Source organism: Podarcis cretensis (assembly GCF_951804945.1).
Source record: "Podarcis cretensis genome assembly, chromosome: 7".
NCBI lineage: Eukaryota > Metazoa > Chordata > Lepidosauria > Squamata > Lacertidae > Podarcis > Podarcis cretensis.
The window spans coordinates 7,925,772-7,931,771 of NC_137176.1; positions in this window are offsets into that span (position 1 = coordinate 7,925,772).

Below are 6,000 nucleotides of genomic sequence, written 5' to 3' on the forward strand. Positions count from 1 at the left end.
GAACTTATTCTTGTAACTTATGCCTGTAGCTGAAATTATTCTGCGTGGTTATGCTTGTGGCTGAAATGCTTATTTTATTATTTATTCATTTATTAAATTTCTATATCACCCCTCATCCAAGGACCACAGGGCAGTTTACAATATGAAAACACAAAAAAACACATAACATAGTAACAACAACAAAAGCAATATTCCCCAGTTTAAAAGGCCATCAATTGTTTAATTACCTAAAGTTTAATGAAAATAGTTAAAATTCTTTTTTTGAAATTCCATAAGTTAAATAATAAAAACTATGATATACATATTCTATACTGGGCACAGAAGTAATTTAGTAGTACAGTGGTACCTCGAGTTACAAGCGCCTCAGGTTACAAATGCTTCTGGTTACAAACTTCGCTAACCTGGAAGAGTTACCTCGAGTTGAGAACTTTGCCCCAGGATGAGAATGGAAATCGTGTGCCGGCGGCACAGCGGCAGCAAAAGGCCCCAATAGCAAAAGCACGCCTCTAGTTAAGGACAGTTTCAGCTTAAGAACGGACCTCTGGAACGAATTAAGTTCGTAACTAAAGGTACCACTGTAGTTGCCATCTGTCTGTCTTGAGAGACAGTATGTATGGAGATCCTGGGCTACTCAGGTGACAAGACCCCATCTTGGCCTCACTAATGTGGTCCAAAGAAAAGCAATATGTTTGGCACCAGCTTGGCTGCAGGAGTTGCTGGAGGGAGACAGACTAGGCACCATCCAACTGTCTCAGGGATTTACTGGCGGAAATGACTGGCAGAATCCGAGACCAGGGAGAAGAGTCGGTGGAAGAAGATTGGAAGAAATTTAAAGATTTATCTACAGAAATATTGTAAAATTAAGGAATGTTAGAAAGATGTTGGAATGAAGTTACATGGCTTTAGCAGAGATTGTAATTGGATTAAAGGAAAAAATAATGTTAGAATTTGTTAAGTTAAATGATAGGACAGAAGTTTGAGGAAGATGGAAAGGATTTGCTGAAACAATCGAAGTGGAATACAAAAAAAGGGAGGTGTGAGGAGGTCGCTGAAACAAGTAAAAGAAAGTTAATAACATTGGAAGTATAGGTTGTGTTTCTTTTTTAATTGTTTTTGTTTTATTTTTGTCATGTATATGTAATATTTTTGTTTTTGTATAGTATTGTATGGTTTTGTTATGTTTAATTCTTTTTCTTTTTCTTTTCTGTAACTTTCAAAACTTTAATAAATATTATTCAAAAAAAAACAAAACCCACTCTCTCAGGGATTTGATCCCGGATTTGTGTGGGGTTTACTCTTCTTCTCCTGAAGATATCCTGCAAGGCAGCAGAAGTTTAGGATCAGTTATCTTTCTCCTAGATTGACTCCCTCCCCAGGTGAACGAGCCCCATCTGCCCCTCGCTTCCCTCTCCAGCAGGTGCAGAAGTTGTCTTCTGAACCATTGGATCCGCTATGGATCTCGTCCCCTCAACCCTTCGCATGCAGGGGAAGTCCCCAACCCACCTTAGCAGGCTGGTCAAAGCCATTCCCAACATGTGGCTACTGTCACCTGCTGAAAGCTGCTAGGAGTCGCAGGTGAGAGCTGAGTGCAGGGTGGGGACCAAAGGTGTAATAACGATAGTCATAAAAAATGCTTGTGATGAGTTTTTTACAAGCAGCTGCAGAAGTGGAAAGGGGATGTGAGTAAGGGGAATGCTTGAAGAGAAAAACGAGGGCATTGGGGGAGGAACCAAAAGGTAGAGGGAATTTGTAGAGCTACTAGTGTCATTCAGTGGTGTCCAAACTTTTTTCAAAGAGGTCCAGATTTGATGAAGTAAAGGGCTGTGAGGGCCAACCAAAGTTGTTAACCTTTTTTTAGGATTGAATTTGTTGAGGGTTTTTTTTTACAGTTTTACCCCAGGAAATAACCTGGCCACAGGGGCCAGATTAAACGGACCAGCGAGCCGGATTAGGCCCCCAAAATGGATTTTGGACATACCTGTGAGATGGTGGAAGTTGTGCTCACCGCCTTACATGGCTTCAAACATCCAGCTGTCCCTCTCCCTTTCAGTTGCTCACTTTTTGGGATGCACTCAAGATACTTTGCATTTGTTATTGTAGCCTTCAGGTTTAAAGCTATCCATTTTCTGCATCAATATTCCAGACAGTAACATCTGCTCAACTTTGTACTTAAACATATTTCCACTGCTGAGTTCTAACAATTGCGTAGCAATTCTTTTCCATTCTGATGGATCAAGGGTTTCTTCTTCCAACCAGGCATACCATGCCGGGGATCGATGGCGATGGTAGAGCCCTGAAAGAACAATCTTCCCAGATTAATAATGCCACCCCTCCCCCCCGGCCCACAGTCCACGACTGGTGGAGGACGGAGAAACCCAGGGGGCGCCATCTCTCGTAAGGTAACAGTTTCCCCTTCGCGCACCCAGGTCTCCATCACGTAAGCCAGGTCGACCCCCTGCGAGATGAAGAAATCTTGCAGGGTGGCGGTTTTGTTGCCTATAGACCTGGCATTGCACAACAACAGTGACGGAGGTGAGTAATCCTTGCTCACCCTACCCTCGTTTCTCGGGATGGGGCGCAGATTGGAAGGGGTACGAGCATATCCGTATCTCGACCCCCTTTGCCTATGACATCTGCCCCCACCGCCATACCTCCCTCGCCCCTCCACAGTAGGAATCCCAAGCCTCATACCAACCTCCATTTACAAAATAGAAAAATAAATCAAACCAAAAACAATTGTACCAAACAAAACCAATCCCCACCCCACTCAATATCCAACCCCAAACCAAAATAAAACGGAACAAAATAAAAATACATCAATAAAAACCACCGTTCACGGTGGTACAACAAAGTAAAAAGTAAAAACCCCTTTAAAACACTTTAAAATATATAAAAACATTTTTAACATTTGCTGCGGCAACACCAGTGTCCTTAAAACCGTAGCGGTGGCGAGTCTGGGCCCCGCCCTCTAGGCCAGGTGGAATTAGCCTGAGGAGGGAGCGGCCATCCCCAACTCACAGTGCAGCAGCAGTGGTACCTCGGGTTAAGTACTTAAATTGTTCCGGAGGTCCGTTCTTAACCTGAAACTGTTCTTAACCTGAAGCACCACTTTAGCTAATGGGGCCTCCTGCTGCCGCCGGAGCATGATTTCTGTTCTCATCCTAAAGCAAAGTTCTTAACCTGAAGCACTATTTCTGGGTTAGCGGAGTCTGTAACCTGAAGCGTATGTAACCCGAGGTACCAATGTACTTGCTGCGTGGAGGCACAGCTGAGGAGTGGAGATAGTTGGGATGGGGAGGGAACAGGAAAGGGAGAAAGAAAGAGGAGGGGAGAAATGCAATGGACGGATGTGTGGATGGACAGATTGTGTGTGTGTGTGTGTGTGTACTTGCAGGCATGCATGAGAAGAAAGGGTATGGTGATTCTGGCTCTGCCCTCATCCATTTCTAGCATGCCATCACCAATAATCTTTTCTCACCCTGTGCAGAGATGATCGAAGATCCATGTAGACGTTTGCCCTGATGAAATCTATGTAGGAATATCATAGCATGTGCGGGGGAAAGACCTGCATAAAGCCAGGATTTCACCCTGTGGATTAGTCTGTGTTAATAGCTCTCAAAGGACCACACTGTTTTTAAAGTTTTATTTTAATGATTTGTTCTTTTTTGAATGTGTGCTGTTTGATGAAATACGTTAAATGGATTTGTATCTCCATTTGCATTTTGTAGTTTTATATGCCTTGAATTTTGGGGGCCCATTACAGCAATATTTGATTCACATTTGTAACACTTGGTTTTATACGAAAATCTGTGATGTGAAAATCCATTGAAAGCACAAAGCTTTCCTACGCACGCTGTCAAAACAAAATACATTCATCTGTTTGAAATCTGAAGCAGCAAATGTTGCTGGTGGATAAATGTCTACTGCACTGCTGCACCATTAAGCAAAAATTAGATCATTAGAAGGAAAGTGTTTTTGCACAGCGGCAAGAGCAACCTTAGTTGAGAAAGCAATTGATGGGCAAATAGCTTATATGGCACTCTGCCTCCAAATGAACTATGCGGCAACAGACTTTATTACATTAGGGATCTGATCTACAACTTCAGAGTTTCTGTAATATTGTTATGACCATTATTTCCTGGCATGCAAAGTAGATAAACTGTCTCATCTTCTGGGCATCTTGAAACTTATTTTCTGCAGACAATCAAAGCTGATTAATGGGAAATTAGATGCAGCAGGAAGGGCTTTAAAAGCCCTTAGTCCCAAGCCAGCTGCAATTTAAGTGCCATGTACCAACACATAAAATAGCAAAGGAAAACATCTCTTTGGAATACTTATTAAGGAAAGGCTTGAGGTTGTGAGGGCCTGGCATGATACAGATGTCAAAACAGCTTAGTGCGCAATCCTATGCCTGCCTGCTCAGGAAAGGAGGCTTCTTCCATTTCGGTTCTCAGGCGATTCAATCACATACCAGCAAATTCAGCTTGTGCTGTTCTAGTGCTATTTCGAGGTCTTGTGCAATAAACGAGTGTCCCCTAAGGACTGGACTTTTTGCAATAAGGAAAATGATGGGGAAATCCGCTGGAAAGTGTGGGATAACAGTGTGTGCACAGCCTACAGATGTCCTCAGCAGGACCATTTAACCAACCCCCCTGTGCTTACCTGGTATAGCCTGTGGACCCTATGTCTGCATCACCATCTCCCAGCACCTCCCAAAAGTTAACAGCAGGAATGTTACCTTGCCCTGGCAACCAACCTTCCCCCTTAGCCAGGGGTTGCCAGCCCTTTTGGACCAGGAAGCACATTTTGAATTTTGAGGGAGTACTAGTCACAACACGACTGCCAAGGGAGCACAGCATAGCACAAATTAGAGACAGGGCAATCTTGGTGAAGCTTTCCCCATAATTGTGTTTTCATATGAGAAAAGGCTTAACCTATTGAATTTCTGCCTAGAAACTAGGACCAACGCTGAGGAAGTGCATTAAAGGGGAGGCTGAAATAGCAGTTCTTTAGAACCCCAAGGATTCTTATTGCCTGCTGTCCAAACAACTCTCTTATCCAGGGTCAACAACCTTTTTCAGCTGTGGGCCGGTCCACTGCCCCTCGGACCATGTGGGGGGCTGGACTGTATTTTGAAAAAAAAATATGAACGAATTCCTATGCCCCACAAATAACCCAGAGATGCATTTTAAATAAAAGCACACATTCTACTCCTGTAAAAACACCAGGCAGGCCCCACAAATAACCCAGAGATGCATTTTAAATAAGAGGACACATTCTACTCATGTAAAAACACGATGATTCCTGGACCATCCGCGGGCCGGATTTAAGAGGCGATTGGGCCGCATCCGGCCCCCAGGCCTTAGATTGCCTACCCATGCTCTTATCCATCTCAGGCTCAAACTCCAATAGAGGGAAGGAGCCAGTCTGACTCACTTCAAAGGAATCCATTAGAAAGCTACCTGCATGTTTTGTTTCATAGCTTTTGCTTCTTAGCAAGGATAAGGGCTAAAGACTTAACTTATCATTTTCTCCACTTCCCCAATTTAAGAAAAGCCCCTGCCCAACATGCGCCAGCAAAGAAGCGCTTTGAGTAGCCACGACTCCTGGCAAACTACCTATGCAAATGCCACTGAGAGGATGCCCCTCCATACCTCTCCCCTTTGTTACACGCTTGGGGTAAAATGACTGCATGTGCAAATGGAGGGCTGACCTGGAGGCAAATCAGTTTAGCCCACAATTAATCCCTGTACGCACATAACATTGCACTTTCTAAATCAGCGAATCTCATTTGCTTATTTATGGGTGGGGCTTCAATTATTACCTGGAAAGAGATTTTAACAAAATGAACGGATAAGTGACGTTAGAGATAGCACTAGACCAGGGCCAGATTTACATTTAATGAGGCCCTAAGCTACTGAAGGTAATGGGGCCCTTTATATGTCCAGCTTTCCTTTGTCAACAACAAATTGCCACCGCTTTTTGTGTTGAATATATGTT